This window comes from Balaenoptera musculus, chromosome 6 (genome assembly GCF_009873245.2).
Source record: "Balaenoptera musculus isolate JJ_BM4_2016_0621 chromosome 6, mBalMus1.pri.v3, whole genome shotgun sequence".
In the NCBI taxonomy this organism is placed as follows: domain Eukaryota; kingdom Metazoa; phylum Chordata; class Mammalia; order Artiodactyla; family Balaenopteridae; genus Balaenoptera; species Balaenoptera musculus.
Genome location: NC_045790.1, coordinates 115,557,789 through 115,569,039, shown reverse-complemented (window position 1 = coordinate 115,569,039; position 11,251 = coordinate 115,557,789). Strand labels below are relative to the sequence as shown.

Genomic DNA, 11,251 nt, shown 5'->3' with positions numbered 1-11,251 from the left:
GCCCTCACTCCTGACTGACTGACACAACAGTCTACCAGAAGCGCGCAGGGAGCCGCAGCGGGCGCCGATTGGGCGGAGCTGACGCGGCTAGGTACTTAAGTCGCCCGCGGACTCTTTCGAGGTAGAGTCCGTCTGCGGTGCCGCGGCTCTGTCTTACGAGGGTGTGTTACGCGCTTCCCGCAGAGGGTTAGCTCCAGGCGCAGGACACCACGGCGATACCCAGCGCAGGGCTGGACCCCAGTGTGGGTTACATTTATGAGAAAAAGTACAAACAGACGCCGCTCACCTAAAGGGTAGGAAGGCTTGCGAGGTCTCCTTTCGGAGTAGTGAAATGTTCTAGATCTAGGTAGTGGCGACGGTTGCCCGACATTACAAAGTACAAATGACACTGAATTGTAAGCGTTAAAATGGTTTAAACGGTGAATTTTATCTTATGTGAATTTCACCACCAAACGAAACAATACGCACAGCCTATGGCACATGGACACACACGAGTGGGAATATTTAGAAAGGAAGCGGTGGTCTTGACCAGAAAAAAGGGGCAGCACACTACCGCTAAGTGTGTGACCTGAGGACAAGACGTTTCTCATCTGCTAAAGGAGAGTGCGGACAATTTGGATTCTCTCCTGTGGAATACGGCTTTCTAAATACCTGAGAACAGCGTCTCATCTGATACCAGCACCCGGAAATGGGGACGACTCTCCCCCTTTTGCAGAAGAGGAAAGATTACGAGAGGCAAGATTCCTTACCCAGGTCACACAGCACAGTGGGCGCCCCCGCTCCAGGGGGAGCGTCTGAAGCCACGCAAACTGTTCAAGGACAGAGTAAACGACATAGGCAGGCTGTGAAGCCACATGATGTAAACGGTCCACGCTGTGTCCAGAAGTACTCGCATCACACTGCATAAATCATTACTTGGTTTGGAGTCGGAATTCCCCGATCCCAAACGCCACATCCCCGGGATACAGCAGCAAGGCCACCAGGCCTCCATTACGAGTTCCGTGAACTTCAAGGCTGAGTTTGCCACGAGCAGCCGTGGAAACCTCCCCAGTCCTCACCTACGCGTTCCATGAGGTTTCCCTCAAGGCCCATAACTAACCGAGCTCTCAGTTGTAAGGAGATTTCTCCTCCCAGGGTCTGGGGAGCCGAGGCCGTCCTGTGAACCCACTGGCAGCACAGAAGGAAATGGCTCTTGCTGCAGAGAGGAGGTCCCCGCTCAGCAGCACGCCTCTTTCTTCAGGGTGAAGTGGAAGTCGTTCGCCTGCCTTGTGCAGTGACTCCCTGGGGGGGGTCAGACCTCACTCACCCTTCCAGCATCGGGGTCAGCACAGAAGCGCTGGGCTCAGGGCCCCCTCAGCCCACCCTGCATCCCGAAGAGATTTCCTGGACGAAGGTCTTGCTTCCCGGGAAGGAGGCTGCCTGCAGCCCTCGGCACGGACAGGGCTGAGCCCCACTCGAAGGACCTGGCGATGCTTCCAGCGTGAAAATGATTTCATATCTCTCAGACTGCCAGTTTCAGAGGATTTTCCTGAATACACTGTGTGTGTGTGTGTGTGTGTGTGTGTGTGTGTGTGTGTGTGTGTGAGAGAGAGAGATTCTGACGACAGGCCCCTGAGTTGAGATTGGGTAGAGGGAGCCTCGGCAGGGAGGGGCTGCTGACTGAGAAGCAGGCAGCCCACCCCCGCCTGCCAGCTCAGAAGGGTGACACCTCGATCCAGGCGGGCTGGAAAAGGGATGACTCACTCTGGTCGTCGGGCAACTCAGGGGATTCCCACGCGGGTTCCTTCCTGCCAAAAAGAAAGCAAAACTCAGCCTCTGAGGCAGCCATGCGGGGAGGTGGCTGGGACAGCCCCGAGCAGACCCTAGAGGGGGCCTGCGTCGTCCACCTGCCCCCTGAGGGCTGGGGTCTAGGGCCTCTGTCCTGTGCCTCAGTGCCCCCCAGAGAGAGGCGTGGGCCTGGCTACAGATCCAGGTCGATGCTGCGGTGGACGCTGGCTTTGCACAGCTCGCCGGCCAGGCAGGAGAGGCCCCATCAGCTGCCCACTGGGCCTGCAGACCCCGGGGGAGGGTTCTGCCGCGGCCACCCACTCTGCCCCAAGGCCCCCTTCCCGGGGGGGGGGGCCTGCCCCCTTGGCTGTCCTCCCTCGGGTCCTGGTCTGCGCCCAGGACATTTCTGAATGCTGGTGGCACCTCCGCTCCCCACTGGCGTGGCCAGTCCCCTTGGACATCTCACCTCCCATCCTTTACTCTCCCAGGCCTCTGGGAGAACAGCACTCAGGGCCAGGAGGCAGGAAGGCCGCCATGGGCCCGCACTTAGGACCCTGGACGTGGGCTGCCCCTCCTGTGCCCGGTGCTGTCCCCAGAGCAGAGGCCGGTGCAGAGCAGAGCCAGCCTCCCAGTACGGCCCACTTCCCGTCCTGAGAGCTCGGCCCTGCTTCTTTTCTCGTTTTTCAGACATTTGAAGGTCAACCGGGGGCTGCAGCTTCTGAAAGGAGCTGTTTTCACTCTCACTGTGTAATCACCTGATGGACGAGTTTCCAGAAAGGCCGGCCTCCAGCTCTGCCCAGAATTCCCCTGCCCGGAGCCAGCCACAAGGGGCTCCCCCTGCTCCCCCTCCTGGAAGTGCACAGCCAGCACCGCCCCTCCCCAAGAAAGGAGAAAGACAGGCTGGTGAGGCCCCGCAGCTGGCTTCACTGCAGCAGCCAGCGCTCTGGGACCAGGACCGCCCACGCCCAGACCCTAATGAGGTGCAGAGAGCATGGTAGTGACAGCGTGCACATAGCGCTGCGTCCTCTGTAAGCAAAGGTGGAAAAGAATGGTTTTCGTGTCCGTTTGTACTCTCTGTAGACTTGGGAAGGGTGCAGGAGAAAGTAATCAACGTGATGGGGGCCAAGGAGCGGGCCGTGGTCACTGTACACCATCCCACAGTTTTTAAACCACCTGATGGTACCACCGATTCAAAAGCATTTGGTTTTAAGCAACAGAAGGTCATTTTGGAAGCTCTGGAAAACACAGAAAAGTACCAAGAAGAAGGCAAAGATCACCCCAAATTCCCCCACCCTGCCCACATTCCCCACTCAACACCCACCTCCCTTCAGCCGATCTCAGAAAACGGACGCCACCCCACACCCAGAACTGAAGGCCTGGGGGACAAACTCGCATGCAGAATCACAGGTGCCCGGGCTGCCCCGGCCAACCCCGGCCTCCGATCGCCAGGCCGACCCGACCCCAGGGCCTTTACACCAGCCAGTGCCTTGCCGGGACCAGCTCCCTCCCTCCCCGGGTGAGGGGCTCAGCCTGGGCCCTCTGCAGGTCCTAGGGTCTCAGCTAGAGAAGGTCTCTCTCCTGGTGGCCCTGTGTTAAGTGGGTCCCCTCCCCCACACCCCGTGGGACTAGACTCGGTTTGTGTGCCCGTGTCCTCCGTCAGCTGGGTCCCTGGAGGGCAGCGGCCTCTTCGGCCTCATTGGGGAGCAGCGGCGGGTCCGCGCGCGCCCTCTGCCGGCCGCATTCGGAACTGCCGCTCTGGCCCCTTGACTCCGGCCGGAACTCCCGCCCAGGCACCGCGCACCTGCTCCCTGTGGGGACCTTGCTCCACCGCCTCACTTCGGACCCGCAAACCGTAAGATGGCTCTGCTCACACTCGGACCCAGCAAGTGATCACCTGGCCAAGGTCCGCAGCTCTGTGTCAGAGAGGCTCGGGGTGGCCCTCAGGGGTCTCCCGGCACCCCACCACAGCAGGCATTCCCCGCCCCACCACTGCCACCCTCTTCCACGGGGCTCCCACCTGTCCAGGACCCAGCATTCTTCAGCCCAGCTGGGACCTCTGACCCTGGTTCTGCCAGCTGTCAACCGTACCTCCTTGCTTCCCCAGACCCCGGGCCCATCCTTGGCAGCCCACCCTCTCCAGCTGGCCCCCTCCCCTCCCCTGGCCATCTGTAGAGGCCGTGCACCCGGCTCAGTCTAAGTGGTCCTGCCTTCTGCAGCTGAAGGAAGTGGCCACCAGTGCGTAGGGGAAGCTGGCAGCCTCCTCCACTGCCCAGTCCAGCCCCTCACCCTCCCGGACCACAGCCCATCCTCTCCTGGACCATAGCCCATCCTCTCCTCCCGCACACCTGGCCTTTCCAGTGCTCGCTGGGGACGCCCAATGGATCTTTTAACTCCGCTTCTCCATGGGACCAAGTGTATTCGGTGACAACGACAATGGCTGAAAAGAAAAGCAAGTTGTGAAAATGTTTTCTTGCTGAACTTCATGTACACAATCGTGTGAATAAAAAGTAAATACGTTCAATAAACAGTACAAAAAAGGGGAAAGTGATGGATCAAAACTTTCTTTACATTATGTATTTTCTCAAAAACAAGGGGAATACTTACACCAACATATCCATTTTTCACATTAATGAATAATATTATAGACCAGTTTCTGTTTTTGAGTCTTAGTATCTGCAAATTTCACAGGGCTTTTGTCACAATCAGTCTTTTTTCTTCTTGTCGTGTTCAATAGACAGTCCAGCCATATTTGTCCATCTATTTTCACTCGTAGTTGATCAAAGAATACTTTTTATTGACCTTAATAAACTTGTGGTAATTTTCTTTCACTTGAAACCACAGATGCACCAAGTTAGGAAGAACCATATGTACGTCCTGCAAATTGTGATTCTGTCAGTGTCTTTGGTCAAAGCCGATCCTGATGCCTTTCAGACATCTCCGCAGTTGAAAGATTGTAAATTCCAATGAAAACTCTGAGTGGCTGTATAGAACGACAGTGTTGAAGTAAGTCGGGCGTAGTGGCGGTGCTAATGTCACCTGCTTTGCTGTTTAAATGCAGGAGCGCAGAGTTTTGCCAGGGCTGGAAGTACACATGACACCCAAATGTTAGGAACGTCCCCCCGAAACACAGGGTGTAGCTGATTTCCACGTAGGATACAAAGTGTGCTGGAGTTTGCCGGTGCCAGCGGCCGACAGGAGACATTTTGAGGAGGAGTATTTGTATTTTATCACTGACATGATTTAGGATTACTAAATGAACCTTTAGCTAATTGCATCATGTACGATCTACCCTTTGGGTCCCAGAGTGAGGGGGGTCATCAGAGGCTAGCTGCGCTGGCTCCAGGCAAACCCAGAGGCCCCGGCCCCAGAGCAGGCTGGGCTGCAGGGAGGGGCTGAACACTGTGTAGGGACAGCTGGACCCCAGATCCTCTCTCCAGCCCACACAGCCAGGCACCTTCCCTCTCATCACTGCTATGGAAGGCAGGAGGTGATGAGTCCAAGGGCTCTCTAGCCTAGGGACGCCGGGCTCAGTTCTTCCCCACGGCGGCCACCAGGCTGGCAGTCAGGCTAAGCAGGAAACAGTGGGTTGGCCAGATGTTGCTCTTTGGGACCCTCAGACGAAATGGCTCTGTCCCACCCTGATCGCCCCAAAGAGGAGCCCACCCTGGCAAGTCCTGCCATGCACACGAGGCTCCCAGCTGCTCCCAAGGGCCACCCTCTTGGATGAGACAGACAGCCAAGGGTTGGGACAGTTGCATGAAAGACAGAGATCAAAACAGATGAAAGGAGGGGGAGGGAGGGTGCAGGTACCTGAAAAAAAACGTGACCAGAACTAAACTTGGTAACCTCAGAGGGACAGAGAGAAGAATATGTGGAACAGGGTGCTATAAATTTCAGTGCTGTAGAAGGAACAGATAGACTAGAGCAGGGAGCACTTAGAAAATAAAAATGTGAGATCAAATTAAAGAGGAAAGTCAGTGAAAGGGTTGTAAGTTGAGGAAATCTCCCAAAAGTGGAGCAGAAAGAAAAGGAGTTAAAAATAGAAAAGATAAGGACATTCACAGCCCCAGGAGGGAATCTAAGATCTTAGCGATAGGAATTCCAGAAAGTGGAAACAAGCAATGAAGGGAGGAAGTTATTGAGGAAAGAGCACAAGAAAACATTCCCAAACTGAAGGGCCTTATTATCCAAATTTAGGGGGTCTAGAGTGTGGAGCACATGGTGGGGAAGCACACCAAGGCCATCACCCTGAGGTTGCATAGAAAGGAGGGCAAGTAGAAGATCCTAAAACTTCCAGATGGGGGGAGGGGGGAGGGAAGGGAGAGGACAAGGAGGGAGAGACAGAGACAGAGGCAAAGAGAGAGAGTGAGAAGGGAGAGAGAGGAGGAAGCCCACACAAAGCAGGTCATAAATAAAGGACTGACAACAAGAAAGACATGGGACTTCTCAACAGTAATATGGAAACTAGAAGACAATAGAGCCTGACTTTGAAATTCTAAGAGAAAACATATTCCAACCTGTAATTTGTTGCTCAAATTATCAATCAATCACCCTGAGAGTTGATGACGGGATAAAGACATTTTCAAACATGCTGTGTCTCAAAAAATTTTCCTCCCATGTAGTCTTGGTCTGAAAGCTTCTAGAGCCTGTCCACCAAGATAAGAGTGAAAGGAAAGAAGATGCTGGCATTGGCTCCAGGAGAGAGGAGAAACTCCTCAAAAGACAGTTCCAGGCTTGGGTCTGGAAGAAGCCCACCCAGCTTTGCTGGGGAGAACAGGCTGCAGAGGATGAGGCTTGGGAAACACAGGGATGGCCAGCCACCTGATGGGTGGAGAGGAGATTTACAGCCCTGACAGACAGTCTGGGGATGAATTAATGGGGGTAAATAAAAATTAAGTGAATTAACATGCAGCTAACCAAAAAAATTAGAGACACTTGTCAACACAAGGAAAAAGTGATAGGGGAAAGGAAGTAGAATCATAATGCATTATGTAGATCTGCTGTGAACAATACTTGTACAGTCACATTCATCAAAATACTAACAAAGGATGCAACCAATCACTTTTAAGTTAACAATGAGTAACAAGTAGCTTGTTGGTCTGTTGATCCAACCTGACATAGTTAGTTTCCATAGGGTGTTCAGCCCTCTCAGCCCCCTCAGACCACTCCTTTTGCCCTGCTCAGTCCAATTCACTACCCGTGCTCCCCTGAGCACTGCCTTCACCCCATGTTCACACCCCCATCCTCCACACTGGCCAGAGGGCTCTTCCCCAAAGGAAAACCTCAGTGGGTTACTCCTAATCCCCAAAGGCTACTTCTTTTCACAAAGTGTCTGTCTAGGGACTTCCCTGGTGGTGCAGTGGTTAAGAATCCGCCTGCCAATGCAGGGGACACGGGTTCGAGCCCTGGTCTGGGAAGATCCCACATACTGCAGAGCAACTAAGCCGTGCACCACAACTACTGAGCCTGCGCTCTAGAGCCCGCAAGCCACAACTACTAAGCCTGCAAGCCACAACTACTAAGCCTGCATGCCACAACTACTGAAGCCCACGTACCTAGAGCCCGTGCTCTGCAACAAGAGAAGCCACCGCAATGAGAAGCCTCCACACTGCAACAAAGAGTAGCCCCTGCTCGCCGCAACTAGAGAAAGCCTGTGCACACAGCAACGAAGAACCAATGCAGCCATAAATAAATAAATAAAATATTTGACTACTAGTGAAATTTTTCCCAATTTGATGAAAAACATTAATATATAGATCCAAGAAGCTCAGCAAACCCAAGCAGGATAAATATGAAGAAAGGTATAATTGGGCACATAATAGGAACCCCCTCCCCCCCAAAAAAAGAGAAAATCTTGAAGCAGCCAGAGAACATGTCACATTACGTGCAGGGGACAATGATCAAAATAGATATGAATGACAGATGATTTATCATTGGAAACAATGGAGATCAGAACACAATGGGACAATATTTATAAAATATATCCTTCAAAAATAAACACGGCAATTCCTCAAAAAATTAAAAAGTCACCATATGATCAGCAATTCCATTTCTGGATACATAGCCAAATAACTGAAATCAGGGTCTCAAAAAGATATATGTACATCCATGTTCACAGTAGCACTACTCACAATAGCTAAATATGGAAGCAACCTGTGTTCATCAATGGCTGAATGGATAAGCAAAATGTGGTATGTACATGCAATGGACTATTATTCAGCCTTGAAAAAGAAAGAAGTTCTGACATAGGCTGCAACATGGATGAACCTTGAGGACGTTATGCTGAGTGAAATAAGCCAGTCACAGAAGGACAAATATTGTAGGATTCCATTTATATGAGGTTCCTAGAATAGTTAAAGTCAGAAAGTCCGAAAGTAGAGTGGTGGGTGCCGAGGGCTGGGGGAGAGGAGGAATAGGGAATTAGTGCTTCATGGGAACAGAGTTTCAGTTTTACAAAATAAAGAAGTCTGGAGATGGATTATGGGTGATGGTTTCACAGTATCATAAATGTATTTAATGCCACTGAACTCTACACTTTAAAAATGGTTAAGATGGTAATTTTTACGTTAAGAGTATTTTATCACAATAAAAAACATTTGTTTACAGAGGGGAAAGGGATTACACAAAAGCTGGGCTGCCAGGAAGTGGGATCATGGGGCCACCTCAAGGGCTGTTGGCCATGGTGATCATGAACTGCCTTTAAATGTGTGAGTAACCCCTCCTTCACGAGGTGTACAGACCTTCACGTTTACTAGATTTTACTGGATAGTATTTAGTTGATAACTTTTAATGCTAATTTTCATCAGGGAGGGACTTCCCTGGCAGTCCAGTGGTTAAGACTTCGCCTTCCAATGCAGGGGGTGTGGGTTCGCGCCCTGCTCAGGGAGCTAAGATCCCACATGCCTCGCGTCCAAAAAACCAAAACATAAAACAGAAGCAATATTGTAACAAATTCAATAAAGACTTTAAAAAATGGGCCACATCAAAAAAAATATCTAATTTTCATCAGGGATACAATATTCAAGTTAATATCTTTATTTTGGAAATATAGAAATAGCCATGTTTTATCTTTGTTTTCCAGAAGGCTACAGAATTCTCTTTTCTCTTCTCCATGAATGAAGATGTGTGACACTGGTTACTTTAAACAAGGCAGGCAGGAGATTCATTAAACAGCAGTGGTGTGGCACCTCAGGGGAGATGTGAGCTGCTCACCAGGCCTCTTGAAGCTGATTCTCCATGCCACCATGCTGCAGCTAGCTTCGCCCCCCAAAGCTACTCTCTCCATGGACCCTGAGTAAATCAGGAGCAACCAGAGCCAGGAGGGGGTGAGCGTGGGTGACCCGACAGGGAATGGTCGGGGGAGGGGCACAGGCACCTGTACCACCTGTGCCCTGGTGGTAGTCATGCCACAGGACAGAGGCTGCAGAGGGTCTCTGTGGCATCAGACCTGGACTCCTGACCAAGGGCCAGAATGTGATGATGGCTATCCTGGCAGACACCTGCATGGACAGAAGACACCAGGTCTAGGGGTGCCCTCGTCTCTGGGCTGAGTCCAACCAGGGCAGGTGCAACACCACGGAGCTTGATGGCAAAACTTCTCCTTTGGGGATCACAGCCCTCACTCGACGGGCCTCACTCGAGGGGCCTCACCATCGAGGGTTCCCATGGCCGGGATTGTTGCTTAAGTTCCAGGATTAGGATATCTTGAACTGAAATAGGTTAAGACCGCTGTCTCTTTCTCAAGCAGCCCCTCTCTCTCACACTCTTCCTGGGCCGCTGCAGTGACCACAGGCATTTTGGGACCCCCCCACTAAGAGGAGCCTTGAGTTGGGGTACCATGGGATATTGTTTATGCTGTTCACAGTCTTGCTGGCTTGTCCTGGGGCAGGTACGTCTTCTACAGCTGGCCAACTACCTACCTGCCACAGCAGCCCTGAGCTGGAAAGTACGCGGAGCAAAGGAGAAACAAGGTTTGTCGTATGAACCAAACGGGAGTCTGTGCAAAATTGTTAGCAGAGGACTCGGCTGTCCTGACTCCTGGATAGAATGTGTGGATTTAATTACGGAAAACTCAGCCAAAGTTGGAGTCGACTCGGGACTGGCCTGTACGGTGCGCCCTCACGCCTGCCATGCGTGTCAATTACCCCAAACAGGAAGAGATCTCCGCCTACATCTTGGGCAGGAAGGTGCCTCTACTTACCCTCAGGCAGGAGGAAGGAAACTTCCCTCCACCCCGCAACACCCCAACAGCCCAGCCAATCAGAGACTACAGCAGTCCAGCCAACAGGAAGCCTCCATTGGGCCCCCAGCCCCCCGAACTCTTTGGTTATCACAGCCCGTCCCAACTCCCCCTTCTCCCTATAAAAGCAAGTTCTTCCTGTTCTCCCGATTTGCCTATGGTCTGCCACAGTTTTAATATTCTGAACTGTAATTCCTCTGCATTCCTAAATATACTTGCTTTTGCTGGTAAGATAACTGGATATCATATTATTAAAGTGTACACATTTATTAGAATTCCTGTGTTGTGGAGCATAAACCTATAAGAATGCTACAAAAAGTGAGCACATCTATGCGAAGCGCAAGTATTACCCAAACCAAGGTCAACGCTAACAATCAGAGACAAATTTGATCACACAAGCTAGAAAAATGTCTGAATTGTCTTTCTGTTCTTTCCATAAAACAATTCTGCAAAGTCATGATGTGGCATTCAATGAGGATACAGTCAAAAATGAAAGCAAAAGCATTAGAGATGCATTCATTAATTCATACAAACGTTATTTTTCTGAATTTTGTGATGTGTGGCATTTGCCAGTTTTTAAAAATTTATAATTTATTGACTTATTTTCTCATTATATAAGATTATCATAAAATAACTATAAAATATTACAAAGTTATTGTAAAATAACTCATTCGTTATATTAGGTATACATTATATTACATACTGTAAAGTTATGTATACATCATATTATTCAAAATATACATGTTATACAAAAACATTCTCTTTTGTAACAAATTTTGTTTTTATAATTTTATATATTTCCTTGGAGTCCTCCCACAAAACATATTTGCTTCAGGCCCCACCTAACCTGCACCCTGGCCCCCATCATTTTTGCATCACGTGAGCAGAACTCCAGAGAAACAGAAGAACTTCCATTTGCGTGCAAGGTAACCAAAAAAGGCATGAAACAGAAACTAACCTCAACTGCAGGAAAATCGATGAGGCTAGCTTTCCCTTGCATCCAGTTTGCGCGCCCACCTTGCCCGCGAGGGGCCAGGCCAGGCCGAGGCTGGTCGATCCCCATCCCCAAAGGTGCGACCAGGAAACCAGGTGTGGACCCCAGTCTCCCTCCCCCTACCTGCCCCACCCCCGAGTCCCCTCTTCTCCCCTTCTCGCCCCGGCGCACAGCACCCGCTACTCACATTTCCCCTTCCCCTCCCAGTACTCCTCTTCACGTCCTGCGCCCCGACCCCGTTCCAGAGCCAC

At 51.1% G+C, this 11,251-nt stretch overlaps 1 long non-coding RNA gene across 2 annotated transcripts; it reads right to left on the bottom strand.

The window, feature by feature from the left end:
- Positions 1–461: 461 nt before the first annotated feature.
- On the bottom strand, positions 462–11,102 carry LOC118897552. Of its 2 annotated transcripts, none has more exons than XR_005020456.1 (3): positions 10,965–11,102; positions 4,113–4,846; positions 462–1,787 (listed from the first exon to the last, which is right to left on the bottom strand). It is a non-coding gene; the product is annotated as an uncharacterized LOC118897552 (long non-coding RNA). The 2 variants fall into 2 exon arrangements; XR_005020455.1 differs by lacking the exon at positions 462–1,787 and having other exon boundaries at positions 1,884–4,204; positions 4,372–4,846.
- Positions 11,103–11,251: the final 149 nt, after the last annotated feature.